Consider the following 22,678-nt stretch of genomic DNA (forward strand, 5'->3'; position numbering starts at 1 on the left):
ATAACACGTGGCTAGAGTCACAAACTTAACCGCTGCTGATAGTGTTTTTGTTGATCTGATTGCATCTTACAGTTTCCCTTTCGTTTGCTGTCATCCGTGCAGGCTGGCTAAAAGTACAGCATCTTACAATAACACAAGCAAGACAAGATCAGGTGGTCAAACATTGTTTTTTCCTATTGAAAACTAAAACATGGGGTGATATAAAATGCTCATATCTGTCCAGATTATCACAGAGAACAAAACACATGTTTACAAAAGAAAATAGTTGGTAATGTTATGTACACCTGCTGCATGGTAATAATTCATCATACTTTAAAAGGTTTATAATATGCGCAGTAAGCTCTAAAACAAGAGAAAGTTGTCACCTCCAAGACATTTTTATATGACCCATCTGTCCTATAATATTGTCCCAAATAGATTTTACATAAACCTCTCCATTGTCTTGGATGATGCATCTCTGATATAAATTCACTAGTCCCTAACGTTAGTCCTCTGGCAAAGTCTTAGCTGAGGGTGCTCTTGCATGGGGAAAAAACACTGAAAGTAAACTGTAGTTTATTCTGTGACAGAGGTCTTCATTCTAGGGTGCCTTGCAGGTAGAGAGGGATAACAGGTTGAAAAAGAGTGTAAAAGTCCCTCACTCCCCTTTTGGATAGTCTCTGATTCACTACCCTCAGCCAAACAGACTTTTGTCAGTTTGTTTTCTAGCCGTCTGTCAAAAAAAGAACAAGGTAGAGGGTTAATCTCTCCATATATTGAGATAAATTAGTGTTTACAACTGCACCTCATAAACTTGAGGAACTTTTTTTAACAACATATCCCATGATACCTTGGCAAGAGAAGCATTGTCAAACCATATACACTTCCTGGTAGTTCAATACCACTACAAACAACAACCTCAATAATAAATATATGCTGTGTCTCAACTCGGAACATTGTAGAACTGTGTACTCACTCACAACGCGTAGTGCGTACATTTGTACACAGTGTAATTTTGCCTCAAATCTCGCTGGACCGTTACAATCGCAACATTTGACTTCTTCCTCCTCTTCTTCTTCTTTTTAATGCTGAATTGCAACCTGGTGGAGCATTACTGCCACCTATGGTCTCGCTGTTTCACTTCCTGTCCGGCTGTCCTGAACGCCCCGCGGCTGGCGTGAAAATAGACCTGGCGCATATCTTTAACAGAGCGGAGAGTTGCTTCACGCATACTTCTGGGACGCGCAGTGGCGCAGCTGGTGGATTATCAAACGTGCAGACGCGCCTGGTGGAAATTAGGGGTGAGACGGACACCAATAACACTCCCGCTCTAACTTCTCCCTTATCCTCTGCATGGTCAACTGAACTGTCACATGTAATGCACGTGAAAAATGTGTGTAATGCAAGCATGTTAATAAAATGTGTATAAATGCACATGAATAAAATGTGTAAATTGGGGGCATTGTAAAAAGTTAGTTTCAACTCAACCATAGCTTTTGTAATTTTCTTTAGGGTCATGTGAAAAGGCATTGTGAAGGAAATGCAAAAAAGATTCATGTGCATGACCATTAATCCAAAGCTAATCGGTTTTTGACACCTGAAGCACACACTGGATTCCTCTCCGTCCGTAGCCTATACTCTTGGAACAACTATAACGACCTCATCCACAATGTCAAAATCATTTAGATATTGAGCCACCACGGCACTGACAATGTTTTAGATAACAGGAGCCTATAATTTCTCTAGCCATACTCCGAAATACCAGACTCCCAGACCGCCTTTTTCCCGATTTACGTTCCACTCTCCACACTGCTGTCTTCGGACAAAAAGTCACCTTGTGAGATCGATAATGTTCTCTAGACACTTTTTGTAACAATCTGAGCCTGTCAGTAGCAAAAATAAATCACTTAGTGGACAAAAATCGAGGCTGCATAATTGCCCCATTAGGTTACATTGCAGCTCGGTTTGCGCCGGCCTCTCCCTGCAATCTTGCTCAATACTGGACCAATTTAAATAGTCATTTGCCTAGATGCAAGCTGTTGGCAATTGTTGATTGTGATAAGACATTTTGTGTACCCTCCACTGTATGATATTATCAAACAGTTATATGGTTTTCAAATAATCAGCAGCGGACTGGGGACAAGGGGATCCAGGACCATGGAAGAGTAGTTTGACCAATTTCAAAGAATTTTGGTCACATCAGTCTATTGCACACAAATGCATGGGGACATGGGGTCCAGGTTGAAAATCACACGTAGACCACACATTCTAAGTTTCATGTAAATTGGAATACTTTTAGACAAACAATAGGTTCCTTCGCACTTTCGTGCTCTGGCCCTAACTAGAACTGCAAGCAGTTATGACGGGGTCCAAGCCTCCAGGCACCAGTCGCCCCAACGACCCGGGGAGCGTGCGAAAGTGGGACCCAAAGCATAACGGTGGGGAGGCAAACGTCAGGAAATATTAAGAGGTGAGCCGGAAGGTCTGCCATTGCAAATATCCCAGAGCCCTAAAGGATTTTTGACAACCTCTGGTCCATCTGGTTTTATTTTCTATAAAAGCTTGTAAAACATCAACCCTGTTGTCCACAGTCAATCTATGAACATCATTTTTTTTCAGGAAAAACTGGGCTATTAGAATATTTGTGCTGCAGTGAGGTAACTTGAATGTTAAAAAGGTTGTAGGACCATAAAGACAAATAAATAAATAGAACGGAACATGAATCTCACAGATATATATTGATATCACACACACAGCAATGCCACACAAGCATTTGTGTTGTCTAAAACAGTTCTATATATTTGGAGTCATCCAGTGCAAAAATAAACATATTGAACATTATAACTCATATAAAGGACAAACTATTTACATTTCTTACATACAGTGTATCAATCTTGGATGTAACAGTATAGATTAATGGCACAAAGACCCCTATATGACCTATATGCTCAACCTCAGAAGGGGTAAAAGGGCCCAAACTGGTCTATGTTGACTATAGCACCCCCTATTGGCTGATCTTTACCAAATTTGGTAGAGAGCCTCAGAGCGGCATGCCGAACAAGCATCACAAGTTTCGTGTTAATAGCATTTACTCTGGCCGAGATATTGCAATTGCAAATTCCCCATTTAAATGCATTGAGTTATTGGCCAAAACAAATGAACGTTGATTATAGCACCCCCTAATGGCCGATCTTTGGCAGATTTGGTACAGAGCATTGTAGTGGGATGTTGAACAATGATTCCAAGTTCTTTGCTGATAACATTTTAATTTGGCCGAGATATGATATGTGTGTGGTAGCTAGCTAGGAAAATTTGTTTGGTCATCAAATGCGCATACTTTAACGTAGCAATATTCTTTTGATAACTTTTGGTCAGGTCCATCTGGACATGCTATTTACCAGGTTTCATGCAGATCGGTCGCATGGCCTAGGACAAGTTCGAAAAAGTTGGTTTTGCCCATTGCAAAATGGGCGGGGCCTATATGATGTGGTTCAGCTTAATTCAAGGAACACATCGATGTAAGGCTTTCTAATGTGCGATGTGTAATGTGGGAGTTATAGGCAAAAACACGTTTGACGTCATTATAGCGCCACCTAGTGGTCCACATGTGTATTTGTTAGTAGGTGAGGTCCAAGACCCGTTGTTCACATTAGTGTAAGTGGTGAATCCAAATGTGGGTCCCATAGGCCACGCCCACTTTGATCAATCAGTATCCCACTGTGGGGTTGGCCTCAGGAGTGGCCCTAGATGGTACCCATCAAATTTTGTAAAAATCGGATGAGCCGTTCATGAGGTATAAACTTTATGTACTTGTAGCGCCCCCTAGTGGCCAATTTTTGTAAAATGTGTGGGGCACCTCTAGAGGGTCATGGCAAACAAGAATCTTAAGTTTTGCGTTGATAGCATTTATTTTGGTCGAGATATGGCAAAGTTGGTGTTTTCATACTTAGCTATACAAATTTGTTTGTGCGTAATATGCGCAATTTTTATTCTATAAAAATTCTTTGGATAACTTTTTGTCAGGTCTGTCTGGAGATGCTACCTGCCATGTTTCGTGCAGATCGATCGCACGGTCTAGGAGGAGTTCGGCAAAGTAGGTTTTCGATAAATCGCGATTTTTCACACTAAGAAATCTAGGCGGAAATGGGCGTGGCCTATATCAGGAGAATCAGCTGGATCCAAGGAACGCAAATATATATGGTTTTTGAATGTGCGATGTACGGTTTGGGAGTTACAGGGCCAAATGCGGTTTTCTGCAATAGCACCACCTAGTGGTGGATATGTGTAATTTGTTTAAATCTTTGCAGTTTTCACCAGTTGTGACGTGTGCAAATTTTTGTGAGTTTTTGTGCATTCTAACCCCCTCAAAAATGCGACGAAGGACTCGGAAAAATAATCTGTACAAAAACAATAGGTCCTTGCAGTTTCACTGCTCGGGCCCTAATTACACTTTAACTCGATAATGACAGGTCAAAGCGTTGCAGGTATGTGGGCCTACATAGAAAACAATGTGTGCAAGTAGGGCTGGGCACGCTGCCCTTACATGTACAGCACAGACAGTAACGGTACATAATACGGTATGTTAATTTTTGTAAAATATGTCCTGGTAACTGTATTACCAGGACATATTTCACATAGTACGCAATAGGGCTGGACATTCAGCAGTCTAACTTGTTGCTGTCACTACCAATATTAGCTGCTCTGTTTCAACAATGCTAGGCTAAAGAAAAATGTGCATGCAGGCTGAAATTCATAGGATCTGTTAGCTGCTAGGCTAATTTATACAGTGTAAACACTGCAGAACTACGCAATCCATGTCAGAAGAGAAATGAGAAATGTCTGGCTGACACTGTAGCAGCCTGGTGGTGTTTTCACGCAATGCAATGGAAGTGAATGGCCTATTGTGCAGCCCTGGCTGGCTGAGTCCTTCCCGACCCAACCTAAATGAGGGCTATGCTGGTCCGTATGGTATAGTCAAAACATGTACCGTAGGGCAAATTCATACTGTTGTACTTTCTGTAGCCTTTATACCATCCACCCCTATGGGCAGTTGTTATGATCCGTGTCACATGCCACCATGTGTGTTTTAGTACAAAATTCCCTCCACTGCAGCTCAGCAAGGAAACAGTGTATGTGGAAACGTTAGCACATTTTATACTGTGACTTTGAAAGATACCCACTTGTTTTGTATTGATTCAGAGTGCTAATGCCTCATGTAGCCTGAGGTGCCAAAGATTATCAGGGTCTTCACACATCTTCTGTTCTCTGGGCTCAGTTGTATTGTAACTCGCATCTTTAAAGGCCCTAACATACCAAGCCAACGGCCACCTGTGGTGTCGGCCCTCATCGCCTTTGTCTGGGCCAAAAATTAGCACTGGAACACACCGCACAGACTACAGCCGACTGCCAAGTACCCTGTGCGTTTTGTGCATGCGTGCAATGAAATAACTCCCCATACCAGAAGGCGGCGGTAATCTATTCATCATTCAACAACACAAGGGAAACCGGATACCTTTGCTATGATACCCACAACAAACAGCGTTTGTTCTAGCCAGCAGCGGCAGAACCGAACAGAGCCTACGGTCCCTCTGCTTCACTCCCCACTGTGAAGACAGCAGTACCAGTAGATGGCTAACTGGACTGTGCCTCTCCCGGGCTGTCATCCGTTCTCTCGGCAAAGAAGTCTCCCTACAGTGGGAGCGGAGCGACCGAATGGCTGGCTATTGGCTCGTTAGCTTGTTAATTTCCTCCACCCAACATGCCTTCATCATACATTGGTTACCGTAAAATAAGCCAAACATGTCACTCATCTGGTGATAGCAATGTGCTTTCCTTAGATTTGACAAGAGCGTGTGAATTATACATTAATTACTTCTCTTGAATTACATTTCTCTAATTAAGAGGTTGGCTGACTGGCTGGTAAGCTAGCTTGCTTGCTTGCTATGGGCCTAATTGTTTAGCGGTGCAGAGGGCACAGAGAGAGGTCTGTTACGGTCTTTATATTAAATATCACAGTGTAGAATATTAGTTTATTAATGTTAGTTTATTTTGAAATGTGTAGGTATGTAGAGATCTTTTAAAAGACATGTTGGATTAAATATGCCAATAAGTAGTTGTGTATGTCTCGTTGTATGCTACGTTTGCCATCTTATGGACATGTTATTCCAATAGTTCGAACCTGTGTGTTTTTAGAAGGAACATTCCAACGTAATCTTTGACCCGTTTTAATAGCTCTGTGTATTGGATTGATCAAATGAGATGAAAAATGTAAGGAGCCTTGGGTGTGCCTATCAGTTTGTTTGTTTTCCTCACTCTTGTTTCCAAGCTGACCAGCGAGTCGGAAGAATTGGCTGTTCAGTTGATGCCGACAACCGCTTGAATTGGCGGCCCCAAAAACAGGCCTACGAAGATGTTGCGGGACACACCAGCATACTCTTCACCACCTCAGATTGTTGCCCAGCCATGCAGGTTGTGCCACCACTTGTTATTCCAACACACTTATTCCACATTCCTACTGAATCGAAGCATGAATGTAGTATTCAAACTTTTCATACAGTTGAAGTTGGGGACAGTGCCTCACTGGTGAGAAACCTCTCCTAAAATGTCACCTTCCTGCACATGCTTAATGTAAACCAGTAAAATGGCACAATTCATAGGCAACATTCTTGGATTTATGCTTCTGCAGAGAGAAATAGTCATTTGCCTTGATGCAAGCTGTTGGCAATTGTTGATTGTGATAAGACATTTTGTGTACCCTCCACTGTATGATATTATCAAACGGTTATGTGGTTTTCAAATAATCAGCAGCAGACTGGGGACCAGGGGATCCAGGACCATGTTAAGAGCTGTATGTCCCATAAGGCATTAGTGTGAGATGTCTGAGGAAGAGTAGTTTGATAAGCTGCAAAGAGTGCCTGCCTGCTATTTTTCTATCTTCTCGAAAAGAAAATTTATGGTTCCTGTGTTTTAGTGGAGGAGGCTGGAGGAGTGTATCATTTCTAAATGAAATTTTAGATTGGATTCATTTATTGTCTAATAGTACTTGACTGCATAGAACATCTTTCTGCTAGCAGACACCCATGAGTTACTTTGCAGTACACACTTAACGTCCATTTGATGCAACATCCCCTGGTTTGAATCTGGCCGGAGACCATTCCCTATAGCCCCTTTAACACAGAGTTTTGCAATAGCGTTGCAATGAAGGTCTGCTGTTATGCTGTTATGGCTTTGTTAATTTACACAGAACCAAGCAGAGGTGGCAAAATGTCGCCACAGTGTGTGATTTCACACAGCATGCTGGTAGAAAATAAGGCGTGACACAAGCGTATAACACAACAGCGTCGGCGTCTAGTTTGTGTGTGTGAGCCGATCACCAGCGATAATCAACAATGCCAAACCACTTCAACCCACAAACCGCCAACATGAATTATAAAACCACAATGGAGCTCAACAGTGTGGTTACGGAAGTAAAAAAGCCCATTAATGTTCTCCATAAGGTTTTTGATTATTGGCAATAATGTCTAAACCCTCCAAGGTAGACTTACCACCAGCTATGAGATTGTGAAACAAAGGTTTACGCCCCTGTAGAAGCCAGAAGTCCGTATATCAACCTTGTTTGAAGAAAAACATGTTTTATTCGTGATGTCATGGAGAAGTACTACACTACCCACAATCTAAAGCCAAAGTGTAACAGCGATATCTCTGATTGGTAGATAGCAAGCTGCTACCACTGAAGTCTGTGATCGTTTCTGTACACAGTCTTGTACCTTTTTGCTTTTTTGCAATTTTCTAAATGTTTTGTTTTGCACAGAATCAAATGTTTTATGGTCATGATTCATCTCGTAGCTGGTTGGCTTCGTTCCAGGCTTAAATCTCTTTATATCAGCATTTAATGAAACATCAATGGAGATATTGAATGGTGAAAATCACTTTTGGAACCAGAGCTCTGCTGCCAACTCGAAAAACTGAGCTTTTATGAAGATAAAAGTGATTACAGGCGTGAGGAATCAGCCAGTTATGTCCGACGTAACGTTTGCAGCAAGCACTTCGTTACCAAGTCAAATATCCAAATGTTAGTTTTAGCCTATGTCTGTAAGTTTAAGCTATAGTGCATACCTTATGTTGCCCCCATGAATTCTAAGTAATGACAACAACACTGTCGGCACGTCCACATGATACAAGCCTTCCGTGATCGCGCACAACCCCCAGCGCTCCTCCAAACAGTTGCAAGTAGCCAAGGAGGACACAGAGGATTAAAAAAACATGATGGACTCTTCAGAAGAGGTAATACTCTTCACTCAAGTTTAGCTGTGTGAAAGTCACCAGGCGACACAATCTGCTGTACATAGCCATACTGAGAAATACAGAGAGAGCTGATAGTCTTAATTAGCTTTGTAGCAACTCATTTGGCAATGGCTTGAATGTAACGGACATTCATTAATATAAAAAAATTACACACTAAAGCAAACATATTGTTAGCTTAGTGTCAGGATCCCACAGTCTTCCCATTCTTCCTGCTGATTTCTCACGTCTGTATTCACTTTTGTCTTCATCAAAGCTCAGTTTTTCGGTATGGCTTCTTCACATTATTGGTAATTCGTATTACCACATAGCAGCCTTTTAGGCGTTTTTCTGTTTGTTAGCAGACGAAATTGACGAGGAGGAACCGGATTAGTACCTCCATGAGCCCCTGGGCACTCATGGAGGCTCTATCCATGAGCTCTATCTATTGACAACAAGCAAACTGTAGGCAGTTGAAAGAACCTTCGCCCCACTAGACAGACTACACACACATACACACACACACACACACACACACACACATCCCACCAGGTGTGTGATTTGACATGCCAAATGACTATTGGTCAAAAGATGAATGACAAGTATGCCTTTCAAGACAATGTTACAATGAATTAAGTCATACCAAAGCACTGTATGGCTCAAGTCTATGGCGATATAGTATTCACTAAAAATCACCCAAGCAGAAAGCACAATAGTAATTCTGAAACATGATTGACTGAAGATACAACAATGCCATCACACAACACAGCTGAGTGCAAATTGCAAAATAACAGTCACTAAGTCAGCTGGCAACTTCACAAACTGCAAAAGCCAACATATACTGCACTTGACAACTAACTCTCACACAGGCCTATAGCAGCATCACAAAATAATAATGCAATACACGTCTAGTATGCATGGCATTTCAATAAACTAAACTAAATATGTACATTATCTGGTCACAACAGATTATATTAGCCTACTCAATTTACAGATAGCATAATAGCTCTTACCTTTAGAAGTTCTTCTTTCTTGTCTTTTTCTTTGCAAAGTCGCAGATCAAATCCTCAGTCAAGCTCCCTCACCAGCTCGCTAAACCCTACTACAAATGTGTTGCTGTGTGTTGGTAGCACTTTACAGGCAAAGCAAATAAATGTCTCCGGTGGACAGTGAATATAGAATCCACTCCCGTGATACAGTTTCACCATTGTGATGGTGTCGGCTCAGTGCATCGTTAGTGAGAGAGCGTGTCTTTCCGCCGCCAGCCTTGTTCCCCCTCCGAGATGCTGGATATTTAGCCGCCCGAATGTGAAAGGCTAATATCCCTCTGAGTATAATTTCCTCCTGGACGGTCTCTGTAATCGGTCCCCATAGTGCAGGGTCTTCAGAGATGATGGTACCTAAGGTGCCATTACCTTGTTCTGTAATGCTGATGACCGGCCTCATCTCTGTCTTTTTCCACAACAACTTCGCTAAAGTTAATGTTAGGTACCGTTAGCTGTGGCTGAGCGTAGCTGGTAGAAGGCAGCGACTCTTCCAAGCTAACGTTGGCTAGCTCCTCGACATCCTCCTCTTCATCATTCCCAGCAGCGGTTTCTTTCACTCGCTGATACAACCCAATCTGACCGGGGATCTGTTATAAATTAATTCCACTCTTTCAATCTCAACTCGTTCTTAGAAAACTGATCTTAAATCAGTACGATATAAACAACCTGCTCTATGCCCACCCACCTTTACCATTAGCCAATCTACACTGTGCATGTGGCCTTCGCCCAATCATTACCTGTCAAGTCATCCAACTGACATATAAAACACACCATCGCGAGACTTCATTTTTTGTAACTTTTATTTTATTCTGATTGGATAATTATCAAGACTTCACTTGGGCCCCAAGTGTGCATGGGCCCCTGCCCATAATGCCCATTGGGTAATCCAGGCTTGTTCACGGGATACAAGCGAGGGGGTAAGCGTCTGTCAACAACCCGTAGCTCCTATGGCGCCATTTTAATGCTAACAAGCACTCACCCGCTGTTAGCATTCCACTGACTGCCATTCATTTTGATGTCACTTTGACAGTGAATAACTTTACATCTGAAGTGTTTAAAGACTTTATTTGTCCATTGTTTATTTCTAAAGAAACATGACAATGTATAAAAGGCTTCATTACCTTGTACCTCACGTTATTGCTCCGTAGCAGACGTTTTTGTAAAAGTAGGCTAACGATTGTGTCATAACCAAGCAACTTACTGTCGCATAGTAGAGGAATTACCGTATAGTACAGGAGAAGCTTGCAGACAGTTTCGACTTACATTAGCTGTTTAATTTACTAATGTTAACTAGCATTTTAGTTAGCAATAATTAGCCTGTGCTCATGTTATCTCCTTACATATACATACACTCTCCGTCTCTGTAAGATTGGGAATGATTGAGATTTGTCTTGGCACAGCTACCAGAAGACTTACAACTTTCAGACAGGTTGCTCAAGTCACATTTACGTTGTCTCTCTCAGTTGGAGGCTGCGCAGTAACGCTCAGCGCTCACCGGAAAAGTGCTTCTAATGGCCTTCACTGATCTCCGTCCAGAGCAACGGGATCTGTTGGTCCAGTTTATATACAGTCTATGGATACAATAGGTCAATAGAGAGCTGAGAGTTCTTTTCCCCTCCGGTGTGGGCGGGTCTTAAATGTGCTCTGTCTCTATAGACCTTTTTCATGGCAGACATGTTGACATGTCATAGTAGGAAAAGCACAGGTGTATTCAAAACCATTCATGATGGCTGCATTCCACTTAGGAGAGGCCCCGGTATTGTGCATGCTGACTCACTGAAATAGCTTACTGGGACACTTGATGGAATTGAGCCATCGTTCAATTCATCATCAATTTCAGCTGTGCTTTTCCTACTATGACAAGTCAAAATGTCTGCTGTGAAAAAGGTCCATTGGCAGTAGAGAGAAGGACGGATAACTTCAGACACTCAGAACGCTGCATTTTTAGACCTGCCTGTGGTGCGCATCGTTTTGCATGGAGTCCCGCCATGCCGGCTGTCCCTTTCACACAAATGTCGGTTTGGCTCTGTTACGACTCTGTGAATACCTCCGTTGCCAGCTTAAAAGGCGCACCAACACTGTCCCCCCCATTCCGTCTTCGTAACTTTCACACAGACGGCGAGAGGGCCTTTTGTCAGTGTTGAGCAGTTGATTGATGATTGTACCAATTTCATTTTTATGCTTATGTGTATTTGCCAATAAACATTTCAAGTGCATTGTTACTTAAACAGTGTATGTGTTTTCTGAACATATATACCAAATACTGTAAAATTACTGATGCTGTGATGTCTGACATATCCCTGGAAACCAAGACTTCCATCTGTTGGTAGTTGTGTTGCTTGGAGGGCTACACGATTTGGAGAAAAAGTCATATTGCGATTTACAATACTGCGATTGCGATATAATGGTATCGTGATTTTACTTGACTATCAAGGAAAATGCAGAATTTAAGCTACTAAAATTTTGAAATGTGTATTTTTTTTTTTTAACTTGAACATACGTTAAACGAGCATAAAAAGAAATAGATAAACAAATGTGCAATACTTTTTAAATAACTTCATATTTTAGAAAATTAAATAAAAATACAAATGCTCTGAACCCCTCTACACTTCTGATACTCACGTGACCATGCACAACACACACGCTACTGCCTACACATACTGATTTGTCACGCGACCGTGAGTGGTGTCGGAGTTAGCATAGCGGCTGTGTGAGGGAAAAGAGAGATAGCAAAGACGATGTGAAGTGAGTTAAGCGAACACCAAGCTTCTTAAGACATACTTCATTTTTTGTTAATACTGTCGGTAAAGTGAAGGGTGTTACAACGTGAAGACTGCAGTGGACACAGTCCCGCACACAGAACACCTTTTTCGTTCACTTAAATTGCACAACTTTTGCGGTTATGTAATCGCACAGAGTGACATCGCGATTGCGATTAGATCAGTCGTGCAGCCCTAGTTGCTAGCATATGTGCAGTGGTTGCACTGGTGTGGAGATGGATGTGATTGTCCCCAGTACAAGGGGTCAGAAAAGGAAGAGGTGGTGGATGTGAAAGATGATTGCAAAAATGCCTCTGTTCCATTTTAGTGTGCCAGTAAGCTATTCCACTGACCCAGCATCCACAATACCCTGCCTGTTACACCACCATTTAGCAAGTCAAAAGGCCTGCTGTGAGAAAGGCCTCCCAGAATTTTTTGATTACCGTATTTTCCGGACTATAAATCGCTCCGGAGTATAAGTCGCATCAGTCAAAACATGCGTCATGAAGAGGAAAAAAACGTATATAAGTCGCACTGCACTATAAGTCGCATTTATTTAGAAATGTATTTCACAAAATCCAAGACCAAGAACAGACATTTAATCTGGAAAGGCAAGTTATTAAACTACACAATAGCACACAGAACAAGGGGCTGAATACGGTAGGTGTCCGGTATGTTAACGTAACTGCACTGTTGACGAGCCTCTCCCAGCAGCACGTTGTTCAAGCACCCATCTGTGGACTCGTTCCTCCAGCTCTGGCCATCTTGATTTCAGCGCACGATTAGCTTTCTTTGTTTTCTTCATTGCAGTAAGACTAACCTTTTCGCCAGTCCCTCACAAGTTTCTCACTCACTCCAAACTTTCGTTCTGCTGCTCGATTACTGTTTTTGGCTGCGTATTTTACTACCTGCAGTCACCTGCTGTTTCTTTTCTTTCTCAGTTGTCTTTAGGAGCAGCATATAGTTGTCACAAGCCTAGAGCTGCTGTAGACGGTAATGTTTTCAGCATGAAATAACATTTAAAACATGTTAAATTATATATATTTTGATATATAAGTTGCACTTGACTAGAAGTCGCAGGACCAGCCAAAGTATGGAAAAAAGTGTGACTTATAGTCCGGAAAATACGGTACCTTCACACTGTTTCGCCTCTAGGATTAGTTGTTTTTTCAGTAGCCACATCCTTTTGTTTCTGGCCATTTCATTGATGTTTTCAAAGAATCCACATCTGTGTTTGCTTGATCAAATATAAAGACTGAAAAGCTTTTTTATACATGTGAGAGACATTGTGGCACAGGCCTCTGCAGATGGAGCGCGAGCTACAAGCATGCATCGAGGCGTTTATGCTCAACATGTTGATTGTTGCAGCATTCTCCGAAACGCCAGGGGGCGTACAAACAAAATAATCTGAATAAGAAAAAAGTAGTAGAGAAGATATAGAGAGCGGATTAGGAATCAGTATTGGCCAATGTTAGTAAATTTTTTTTATACATTGGCATCGATTTGATGAGCAAAACTGGCCCGATGTCAACAACCGATAATTATTTCCATCTAGCTGCCATTGCATGCGTTTTGTTTTATTTTTTTGGCCATGCAGAGTTTGTGATGCAGCACAGAATTTACATGCTGAAGTGAAGTCTAAGCAATGTCAGGTTGCGTTTGTGTGCATGGAGAGGGGGTGATGATGGAGGCTACAGCTCTGGGGAAGAAGCTGTTCCTCAGTCTGTTAGTCTGGGTTTTGATGGTTCAGTATCTTTTCCCAGATGGCAATAGGACAAACAGACAGTGTCCTGGATGCATGCTGATGCTACTAGCTGTCCTCTGTAAGCAGACAGCATACACAGCATCCAGGTCCAGGAGCACAGCTCTCACAATCCTCTGTGCCTTTTTCACCACCCAGGGCCAAGTCCTTTTTGTTCCCTGCTGTGCAGCTGGCATACCACACTGTGGCACACTGACAGAGGATGCTTTCTATTGTGCTACGATAAAAGTTGACCAGCAGCTGAGAGAGGAGACCAGCTTGTTTGAGTTTCCTGAGAAAGAAAATCCCCTGTTGGGCTTTCTTTACCAGGTGGTAGGTGCTGAGGAACCATGTGAGTTCTTTGGAGATGTGGATTCCCAGGAATTTGATGTTGTCCACCATATCCACTAGGGCTGTAACGATACACCAAGTCCGTGGACTTGGTGTATCGTTACAGCCCTATTCGATACAAATCTTGATTCTTTGTGGGGGGGGTTGGAGGAGAGTTATACTCAGTAAATGTAATACAACTTCTTTTCTGCCACATGGCATTTTGTCATTGATTACATGCCACTTTGCAACACAGTAATATAACAGAGACCTTATTTATTGATATTGATTGATTTTCAATATCAATTGATCCATCACCAAAGCTTCTTTTGTACCTTTTTAAATAATGTTTCCAAAATCGTTTTCATCAACTCGTAACAGGGTAGCAGATCTGTAGTTCGAATGAGACATAAGAATAATGGTAATGGTAACGTTAATGGTAATGGACAATTCCGCTTCCAACCTGTAGGGGGACCGAAGAGGAAAAGTGCTTTGGTGTTGCTTTAAGGTTAGCCTACTATAAAGGTGCTGGTTGACAAGTAGCTAATGCTAATGCTTGGTCTGTAGACCCTTTGCACGTGACGTCACGCTCCACTCGCGCGAATTATGAACGCCATGACGGACGGTGGAAGAGCTATGCTATAGACCACATGTGTCAAACTTGACTTTACGTGAAATACAGTTTATTTAGTGTTATGTATTTCAAACTGATTGAAACTATGAAACTTTCCGCTCGTCTACTACAGTGGGGCAAAAAAGTATTTAGTCAGCCACCAATTGTGCAAGTTCTCCCACTTAAAAAGATGAGAGAGGCCTGTCATTTTCATCATAGGTACACTTCAACTATGAGAGACAAAATGAGAAAAATTGTGAAAAATGAGTGAAAATCACATTGTAGGATTTTTAATGAATTTATTTGCAAATTATGGTGGAAAATAAGTATTTGGTCAATAACAAAATCTCAATACTTTGTTATATACCCTTTGTTGGCAATGACAGAGGTCAAACGTTTTCTGTAAGTCTTCACAAGGTTTTCACACACTGTTGCTGGCAACACGGACGTTCAACTCCCTCCAAAGATTTTCTATGGGGTTGAGATCTGGAGACTGGCTAGGCCACTCCAGGACCGTGAAATGCTTCTTACGAAGCCACTCCTTCGTTGCCCGGGTGGTGTGTTTGGGATCATTGTCATGCTGAAAGAACCAGCCACGATTCATCTTCAATGCCCTTGCTGATGGAAGGAGGTTTTCACTCAAAATCTCACGATACATGGCCCCATTCATTCTTTCCTTTACACGGATCAGTCGTCCTGGTCCCTTTGCAGAGAAACAGCCCCAAAGCATGATGTTTCCACCCCCATGCTTCACAGTAGGTATGGTGTTTTTTGGATGCAACTCAGCATTCTTTCCCCTCCAAACACGACAAGTTGAGTTTTTACCAAAAAGTTCTATTTTGGTTTCATCTGACCATATGACATTCTCCCAATCCTCTTCTGGATCATCCAAATGCTCTCTAGCAAACTCCAGACGGGCCTGGACATGTACTGGCTTAAGCAAGGGGACACGTCTGGCACTGCAGGATTTGAGTCCCTGGCGGCGTAGTGTGTTACTGATGGTAGCCTTTGTTACTTTGGTCCCAGCTCTCTGCAGGTCATTCACTAGGTCCCCCTGTGTGGTTCTGGGATTTTTGCTCACCATTCTTGTGATTATTTTGACCCCACGGGGTGAAATCTTGCATGGAGCCCCGGATCGAGGGAGATTATTAGTGGTCTTGTATGTCTTCCATTTTCTTATAATTTCTCCCACAGCTGCTTACCTATTGCAGATTCAGTCTTCCCAGCCTGGTGCAGGTCTACAATTTTGTTTCTGGTGTCCTTTGACAGCTCTTTGGTCTTGGCCATAGTGGAGTTTGGAGTGTGACTGTTTGAGGTTGTGGACAGGTGTCTTTTATACTGATAACAAGTTCAAACAGGTGCCATTAATACAGGTAATGAGTGGAGGACAGTGGAGCCTCTTAAAGAAGAAGTTACAGGTCTGTGAGAGCCAGAAATCTTACTTGTTTGTAGGTGACTATAATATATACTTATATTCCCGAGGAATTTGCAAATAAATTCATTAAAAATCCTACAATGTGATTTTCTGGATTTTCTTTTCTCATTTTGTCTCTCATAGTTGAAGTGTACCTATGATGAAAATTGCAGGCCTCATCTTTTTAAGTGGGAGAACTTGCACAATTGGTGGCTGACTAAATACTTTTTTGCCCCACTGTACACTGTTAAGCTTGTTATTGCCGGTGATTTTGCCGTCCATCATGACGTGGTCACGTGTTTGCAAAGGGTCTATAACATTAGCTAATTCTTGGTGGGTAACATAAGATTAAGACATCGATCAACACACTCAGTTATTTTTAGTATTGTTTTGTTTTGACCACAACTCTGGGCTAACCCACAAATTCATCAGTAACGTTAACTGTATAGATAGACTAATCTAATGGTAATTTAGCCAGCTAGCACTCCCCTGTCTGTCTGCCTCACTCTCCCAGCACTGCAAGGCTTCAGTCGGGATGAGAGCTGACAACAGCCCCAGGGACACATCCACAGTCAGCCCCCAGCCAGCTAGCAGCCAGCCACTATCATTATAGCAATCCAAACCCTGTCAGCACTTAACTCCAGTGCTAAGGACGCTAACGGCAGTTTACTGAATTGTCGGGAAACCTACCCAGGCACCAGAGTCAGAACAGCGGCCATGCGTAACGTTACACCTCCGTTAGCGTTACCGGTGTTGCATCGATAATCAGTTTAGAACCGAATTGTTGGCCTCTGAATCAGAATCGAATCGTGAGGTGCCAAGAGATTCCCACACCTACTAAATTTACCCGACAAAAGGGGGATAGGGCACCAAAACGACTAATAGTAATTTAAAGATGTAGCATTGGATCTGGACGGGAAGGATAACTCTGGGAGTTGGAAGGGGTGTGTCACGATTCTGCCTTCTCACACCGCGACACAGGTTCGTGGATCTGATCTGCGATTTCGGTTTCATATCGGAAAAACTGAGCAGCATGCGGAGATGACAGTTAAGTTTAGGCATCAAGTTTAGGAAAAAAATCGGAGGGAGTTTGGATCACTTTAGATGGGAACGTGATCCGTCCCAAATACAGGAAGGGAACCAAAAACTGTCCATTTATTAGCCTAGAATTTCAACCTTGCACACAATTTCCGGACTTATGAGTTAAGGGATGATATCCTTCAAATTGATAACTTATTATGAGCACGTACATCACTGGTCGTCTGTGTGACAACACATCATCATCTCTCTCTCATCAGGGCCGGCCTCTCCTTCACTCGCTTTCTGTCAGCTGCTCAGATTGTTCGCTTTCTTCTAAATACTTTGTCACAGAAGTGGCCTCCGCTCTCTGCTGTCACATCTGTACCTCTCTTAATCAAGTGAGGGAATGGTACTGCGGCATGTGGCAAATGTCGGAGCTAACGTCAGCATTGACATTAAAACGCAAATAAATCTGTGAATGCACGGGATATCACTATCTGTCCAATCCAAGTTTTCTGTTGCATGACTAAAACAACTTTTGAACCAACACATGTTCCACAAAAACAAGTTCCTTCCAGAGGATATTTTGCAGCGGCACTGTGGCTCTGTCCGGCGCTTAGCACAGCACAAGACAATTGCGATTTGTTTAAAGAAATGCCAATAAACCAGAGCATGTTTTTCTCCCATCCCAGAATACTGTGTGGACTAGCCAACTGGCAGTGGGAGACTAGGCTAAGACTAAAGCCCCTGACACACCAACCCGACGGCCGACCGTTGGCAGAAAAGGCAGTCGGACTGATCAGTCGGCTCCTTGAGGTCCAAAAAGTGCCTCAGAACACACCGAAGCGACGCCGACTTGAGTGTGTAATACGTCTCCATAACAGCAGGCGGCGCTAATCTGTATTGTCGCCCAAAAAAATTAAAACCGGCAGCTGATTGGACGAACGCGTCACGTGGGTCTGGCTGCTCCCGGATTTTTCAACCGGGCATTATGGTGGCTCGTTCAGAATACGATCTCATATTTTACAAAGAGAGTTCACCGAAACGTGTTTATGAAAACATTTTAAGCGAGAAATAGGCCATGCAGTTGATGAATCTGTCTTCATTTCAGATCGACAAAGGTCAGTTTAAAAGATTTTCATCAGATTTTGAGAGGCTTAGTCACGCTCATCCCGCTCGTCATTTCTGGGTTAGCACTCCACCAATCAGATTGGTCATGGAGTCCGACTGCCCGCCCTCCAATTCAACATGTCAAATCGGCCAAAATGAAGGACGACAGCTCCTCCGACGGACGACGGCACGGAACACACCGAACAGACTCAAGTCACTTACCTCGCCAGACTGTCCAACGGCCGATTATCGGGTTGGTGTGTCACTGCCTTAACACCTTATTGGCTATCTCTATGCAGCATTTTCCTCGCCAGTGTACGGTCGTTAGCAAACAAAATGGATGAACCTCGGCTGCGGATCACCACTCATAAATAGATTATGGACGGCAACATCATGATTTTCCTGGAAACATTGTAACAACAGTGCCATGCAACAGCATGTGCATGTTTCGCCATGGTTGACTGTTAAGGATGATGAGTGTGACGCCACGAAAGTGAAACACGAATGTAGGTGATGTTACCCTCGCAGTTGACTAATTACTCACGGACCCTCCCCCTCTCACACATATTGGCTAACTCTGGCAGACTCGCTCCCTCTTGGTTTTTCAATATGAAATTAAAAAACTGTCAAATTTGCAGGTTGCACATGTGTAAGTATTTGTAAAAAAAAAAAAAAAAAGAAAATACTCACACTGTCTCAGAAAATGGTCTCAGGTCGTATTATGGAGTCCTGCAAGTGCAAGCCAGTTTAAGAATTTGTAAATGAAACAATGCTGTCATTTCTGTACTTGTAAGCATGCACATCTGGCTGTAAATGTTTTGAAAAATGAAGAATGTTTTTCAATAGCTTATGATGACTTTAATTTATTAAAATTAAATTTAAATTTATTCTCTACTTATGGCACAGGGATAGCAGCCTAAAGCTTGTTTTATGGTTCTGCGGAGACTCCACGCAGAGCTTTCGCCGTAGCCTACGTAAGTGGCCTAATGTTTATACTGATAGAGCGAGGGAGAAGTGAGAGAGTGATGGCGATTAGCTTCGGAGCGAGTACCGACTCTAGAGTCATAGTGAGAGAAACAAAGTGTGTCCCGTGTGTTTTCTGACCAAGGTGGGAAATCTGTAGCAGGAAAAGTTAACCCTCTCCTTGATTTCATGTTGTTTATGGAGAAAGAGAACCAGGAAATGAGTCCAGGGGGATGCAACGCTACCAAGCCACGGCCGAGCGACGTGCGTTGCTGCGATGTGTAGTTACATTTTTCGAGAGGTGCGTGTCAGGCTACGGCGTAGGGTCCGGGGTAGACGTAGAGGGGTCTGTGGGGGTACGTCGTTGATTCGACGCAGAAGCATAAAACGGCCTTTACCTATTTCACAGGCACAAGCTTTGATTTCTGTCTTGTCTAGATCAATAGCCACGATGCCATTTTTTTATCCTGCATAAACAAAATGCAAAACAAGTGATAGCATTAATAATAATTGTATTTCCTTTAATTTTACAGGCAGCCAGGATTGATGTCTTTCGAGATTTAGATGGCAGCAGACATTCAATACCAGGTAAAAAAAAGGTTATTTATATTAGTTAAGTTCTTGAGTTTTTTCTTTGAGAAATACTTATTTGAAAGGAAATTGCATACAGTAGATGTGAATATCCTAAGGATTCCATTACATAATTAAATTAACATCTGAAATGCACGATTGTCACTGCTATTGCTTGTAAGTACTCCTGAAAAAGTTTTTTGATAGCAAAGGTTTAATGAAGCAGTTCTTTGAAAGGAGGAACAGCATCTGCATTCAAGATTTTAAAAAACAAAACAAAGAATGAGTTAATGCAGTGTGAAAATCCACAGAAGCATATAAAAAGCATTGCATATTGAGACAGTGACACTGGTATTGTTTTCACGAGCGCCAGAAGTAGGGGGACAGGAAGAAGAGAACGGCCAATCTTTCGTCTTTCTCCTGATCTAACAGCAACAACAGGTCAGGGGAGTTTGTGTGGAGCTATTGCCAACAGTCCTCAGTACTGAGGTAAACTCTAAGGAAATATGTCACAGTACAGAAGCTAAAGACGCTCCAACTTCTGTTTCACTGAGACTTTTAAGACTTCCAATTGATAGACCTCAGATTGTTGTTCAGATTGTCATATGGGTCTTCTCCCAGCTGAAATGGGTCAGTCTTGGCTGAGTCAAACCTATCCATGCAAGACAGATAAACAGTCATTCAGACCGAAATCAGCCCTGTGTTAAAACAATGCAGGGGGCTGCGTTGGTTGGGGTCTGTTGCTTCAGGTACTAGTGAGACATGAAATGCAATCCAGTCAAATGTCCCAACCTCCCATGATATATGGAAATGCCAGGTGTTCCTGCTTCACGCTCACAACACCTTTTGGTTTTGCCACCTGATCCAACTCGGCACCCAAAGGCGATCAGTTCCACTCTTTAACCGAGTTTCCAAGACATATGGCCCCAGATTTGATAAAACGGCAAAGTCAATGATCAATCTTTTGCTTAAGGTGTTTTGTAACAAGTATCCTTATGACTTAATGCTCACATGGTGTTTTGGACAATACATGACAATACAAGAACAGAAGTCCATTAACAAAGCACAAAAGATCAAGGTTCAGAGCAAGCAGGCCATTCCTTCCAATTACCCCTGTTCAGGTTTCTCTGTTGTTGCCCATATGAGTGCTACAATCTTTCAGCTATGTGGCTATGGAATCCCCTAGCAGTGCCCTCTCCAGGATCCCACCCATAGACTCCAAGAAGGCCAGGTATTATAAGTGCCTGTTTTGTGCATGGGCACAGACAGCCAGAGCCTGCTTAGGAGCTTCATGGAGACAGCTTAAGTTAATGTTAGCTGCCCTATAGCTGTCAGAGTAGCTTCAACTTCATATGTTACCTTCTAATAGCTGTATTTTCAGTAACGTGACAATCTGCAAGAAACAGGTTGCTTATAAATCACTAAAATAGTATTGACAGTACTGTTTGGCTTAGTTATCAATGCCATTAGCATCGTGGCTAACACTATGTTACTTAGTTTAAGACAAATCGTTTCGACACTGCTTTCTATATGATGTCATTGTGCTAACCGAGCACTGTTAGCCTTTACAAGAGAGCCACTTCAATACAATTGTTAGATAATGTTACATTACAGAATTCGCTGTTTCGTGTTTGTTGCTGGGTGCTAGTGGTGGAAAATGAATGTAAACGGAGAGCGGCGTGTCAGAAATGCAATGCGCCGTGACGTAGGTCCCCTTCAATGCCAGGCTAATGTTGGACAGAATGTGTAACAACAACCACATGCTTATAGTGGCATTGCCAATGCATAAGCCTGAGTAGTGTAGTACATATCAATAACAGGCTGCATTTGAGTATTAAATATTTGATTATTATTTGAATATTTAAAAAAAGAACCTTGCTATGGGAGAGAGGAACCCCAGTTTCCTAGCCTCGTGAGACCGTCCTGATCTCGCAAGCTCCAGTTTTCCACTCGCAGATCAGGCTGGCATCTTGAGACAGAGAAAATTTGGAGCCGTTCGCCAAACGACCAACCAATCAGCGTTGGTTTTGAGGCGGGTTTAGGTGTGACGCAACAAGAAGCGACTGTTCAGTCTAAACAACATGGCTGCTTCCACGGATGAGATGAGCGTAGCTATCGCGCAAGTTTTATCCGAATTAGAAAGTATTCCTTCATTGAAAGAAGAGCAAAAAAACGGCACTGGAGGCTTTTCTCGGAGGAAAAGATGTTTTTGCTCTTCTCCCGACTGGTTTCGGCAAGAGTTTGATATATATCGTTGATCTGATTGGTTGATTTGGCCCGTCTATCACCAACATAGGTGGTGGTAGACAGATGGTTTATCCAATCAGCTAATCAGTATTTTCGCCCCTTCCCAAAAGTTCTCCAACGGAAAGTTCCCAGATGGATATGCCGAGCAAATGCGAAGCAATCCATCTGGCGGAGTCAGGTTACCAGTTTCCCAGTTTTGGCAAGAACAGTTATACCTGATCACATAGTTGCAAGATTCCCAGGGACAACTAAACCCCTCCACTACTGTAAATAGAATGTACAGAGGGAATTTGTGTAGTCCCACCTTGTCTGGTCACATTTTAACATCCACACTTTAAAGAACTGTAAGTTGTAAATCTATCTGGTGGCAAATTCATATTGGATTGAATTTTGATATAATTTGTAGAATACATTTCTTTAGTGGCTTGTAAAATGTTCACAATAATATTAATCAATGTCTATTTTCCCAGATTTCTATTTAGATGTAACCCACATCCTGGATAGTCCTGGTCCTATGTGTCCATGAAAAGGTCAGAATTTTCTTTTCAATTATTGTGTAGGGTATTCTTTTTACATGAAAATGGTTGGAGTTTGTCTTTTGTAATT

The 22,678-nt window shown here is 42.4% G+C and overlaps 1 protein-coding gene across 3 annotated transcripts in view; it reads left to right on the forward strand.

Annotated features, from left to right (window-relative positions):
* znf1035 (zinc finger protein 1035) overlaps window positions 1–22,678 on the forward strand; it is a 44,963-nt gene that overhangs the window by 570 nt on the left and 21,715 nt on the right. Inside the window, exons 2-3 of one of the 3 annotated variants that reach the window (XM_078253198.1) lie at window positions 19,789–19,843; window positions 22,543–22,602. The exons of 1 other annotated variant lie outside the window; for it this stretch is intronic. The gene's annotated coding sequence lies outside the window, so the exon portion shown is untranslated. The remainder of the gene's footprint in view (window positions 1–19,788; window positions 19,844–22,542; window positions 22,603–22,678) is intronic. One more of the 3 variants, XM_078253199.1, reaches the window with a different exon arrangement.

Source organism: Sander vitreus, chromosome 6 (genome assembly GCF_031162955.1).
Source record: "Sander vitreus isolate 19-12246 chromosome 6, sanVit1, whole genome shotgun sequence".
Lineage (NCBI taxonomy): Eukaryota > Metazoa > Chordata > Actinopteri > Perciformes > Percidae > Sander > Sander vitreus.